This window comes from Balaenoptera acutorostrata, chromosome 16, assembly GCF_949987535.1.
Source record: "Balaenoptera acutorostrata chromosome 16, mBalAcu1.1, whole genome shotgun sequence".
Classification (NCBI taxonomy): domain Eukaryota; kingdom Metazoa; phylum Chordata; class Mammalia; order Artiodactyla; family Balaenopteridae; genus Balaenoptera; species Balaenoptera acutorostrata.
In genome coordinates, this window is record NC_080079.1 from 79,362,375 (window position 1) to 79,365,525 (window position 3,151).

General features: G+C 37.2%; 1 pseudogene; it reads right to left on the minus strand.

The window, feature by feature from the left end:
- Nucleotides 1-246: 246 nt before the first annotated feature.
- LOC102997931 (WW domain-binding protein 4-like) lies at nt 247-1,341 on the minus strand (annotated as a pseudogene).
- Nucleotides 1,342-3,151: the final 1,810 nt, after the last annotated feature.

The window sequence follows — 3,151 nt, forward strand, 5'->3', positions numbered from 1 at the left end:
ACTGATTTTTTTTCCCCCTAAAAGTTCAGTTAATTGACTATGCACTATTTACGATTGACTTAATTCCTTAGCTATTTGGCGTTTTTTCCACATAAAAAAAGAATTATTTTAAATTCACATAAAATACGTTTAGAATAAGTCTAAACTTTTAGCATTTAAGTACTGTAAAACAAACACAGAGGAGCTTTTAGGATGTATATTCTCCATTCTGTCCAAAAAGCCAGTACAAAAAGCTTTTTTTTACAGTTATTGATCATCACCTCGTTGCCTTAAATTTCTAGATTTTCCATTTTCAAGTCTTGTCTTTTTGAAGACTGGGGCCACTCCATCTGCCACAACTCCAAGAAAAGTGTCTGTTTTTTCTTAAAAAACCACTTTGGGTTCCCCACCAGCACCAGCCTCTGAAGTTGATACATATTCATTTTCAGTGCTTGGAAGTTCCAAATCTACCTCCTCATGGGACTCAGCTTATTTAATTTCTTGCCATTCTCCATATGGGTTTGATTTTTCATGAGCTTTGGGTTTTTCTTCATTTGGACCTGATGAATTCTTCCCTTGGGTATTTTTTTCTTTCTGTGTTTCTGCTTCAGTTCCTTTATCACTATTTTTATTTTTTTCCTTAAACTTTATTTTTAGCTTTTGTGTTTCTGTAGAGACTTCTCCTTTTTTCCCCCCTTTGTCTGCTTCCTGTTCCCCATCAGAATCACTATGTGAATCTGATGATTTGGACTCTTCTAGGGTGCCAGGTGACTTCTCATTGACCTTACTAGAAAGCAGATCGCCAGAGTGTGGAATGAAATCATCAGGTTTTTCCCATCTGGATTGCCCTGTTTCTGTATTATAATAATAGGTATAACCATCTTTGCTTAAACCTTTTACCCAAACAGTCTTCACTGCCGTCTTTTTTAAGTTTCCTTGAAATCCTTCAGGTTTCTTCCACTGAGATGCTCCTGTGATAAGATCATAATAGTAATGGTAACCCTCAGAGGTTATGCCTTCTACCCATCTGCCCCTTGAAGGGCCCCTTTTCTTGCTGCTGATTTGATGCAGAGGTGGGTGGGATAGTGCTGGTTACTGGTGATATGCTTGGCTCTGAAATTTCTGACTCTAAGCCAAGCCTTTTCACATGCTCTTGGTATGCTTTCAGGGCAGCTGCCTCCATTGCAGCATTGCTGCCTCCATATCCAGGCTTTTCTGTTTAATCTCACTGATCCTCTTTGCCACATTTTCCTTATGATTCTTTCCTCTTGCGTGAAGTTCAATGCTAGGCCTATTGTCCACTCTCCAGCACTTGTAGTAATCACAGAATTTCTTTGGTTGTGACTTCCAGTAGTCTTCCATGACTGGACCAGCAGCTCCGCAGGTCGCCCCCAGGCCCAGCTGAGGCATACGTTCCCCACTCGGGGCAAGTTGACACCCAGCTCACCGCGAGGCTCACCAGAGCCTCCGAGCCCAGACACCTCCCTTCTTCCCTGGGTAGCTATTTGTAATGAAAAAGTAACTGTGTACTGAATTCATATAAATAAAAATTATAAATAGAAATTCTAATAAATAAGAAAACTGTTGTATCTCTTCAGAATCATGATCCATTGAAGTTTTAGTAGTATCTTTGCATAAGTAACCTATTCTTTTAATCATTGAAATTTCAAGTTCCTTCTGCTTACATCTTTTTAAGTATCTTAGCTATTCAGCAATTTACAATTTCATTGAATTTGCAGCCTCACAATAGGATATCAAATTAATCTCCACTGACATTTATTTGAAATTCCGTAAAACTACTTAATTGAAGAATTAGAATTCGAAAATTTTCTTTTTACCTGTTCAGGTACATATTTCTATGTCTCTTCAATCAATGTGATGCACATGTGATGCACATTTCTTTTTAAAATATCCCTAGGAATTTTATATTTTGTATTTTTTGTATTTTTGTATTTTTTCCAAGTGTTTGTTAAGAACAAATACAACTTTTTTTTTTTCTTTTTTTATTTATGGCTGTGTTGGGTCTTCATTTCTGTGCGAGGGCTTTCTCTAGTTGTGGCAAGCAGGGACCACTCTTCATCGCGGTGCATGGGCCTCTCACTATCGCGGCCTCTCTTGTTGCGGAGCACAGGCTCCAGACGTGCAGGCTCAGTAATTGTGGCTCACGGGCCCAGTTGCTCCGCGGCATGTGGGATCTTCCCAGACCAGGGCTCGAACCCATGTCCTCTGCACTGGCAGGCAGATTCTCAACCACTGCGCCACCAGGGAAGCCCTGTATTTATTTTTAAAGTGATGTTTTTTCCATTATACATTGTAGCTGGTTAAACATTTCATGTTTCATATAATCATTTGCAGGTGTTCATCTTACACAGTTTTTCCTTAATTCTCTTAGACTTTCAGGTAACTTTATTGTATTTTTTCACTTAAATAAGATGTATTTCAAACACAAAATAATATAATAAACATTTGTACCCATCTCTTAAAATGATACTTAGTTATATTTATTTTTGGTATATAAAAAGTTATATAAAAATAACTAAAGTTAAAACCCCATCCATAGACACCCTCACAGAAGCACTCAGAATAATGTTTGATTAAATGTCTGAGTATCCCATGGCCCAGTCAAGTCGACCTATATATTAACCAACACATGGAATCTATTTTTTCCTGTTTTATGTTTATCATCATATCTCATATAGACATCCACTTGACATCCTCCAGCAGTATGTCATGATTACTATTTGCTAATTGGAAAAAAATGATAAAATATCACTTCAGAAGAAAATATTAAAGACAAAGTATAAACTTCTACTTCTTGGGTTCTTCTTTTTATGTGGCATTTGCACTTAATTTTAGTGGTAGAAAACCTTATCAGGGACATTCTGGTCCATACTTTAGAGCCTATCAAAAGATGTATTTCCTGTGAATAAGCCTCAGCTCACAAGGAAAACTGGGTGCATTTGGGTTACAACAGAAAGTGGATACAGGCAGGTTTGGATTTGACTCCTGACTCAATGTCCACTTTAGCCAATCATCCTTGGGCCTCGGAGAGACTCAGTAAATGTTTTTTTTTTTGATGGATAAATGAATCGATAACAATTTAGCTTTCTATTTTAAATTATGTTGAAAGTGTTGCAAAGATTAAATAAACTTAAATGTGAATATACAGAGA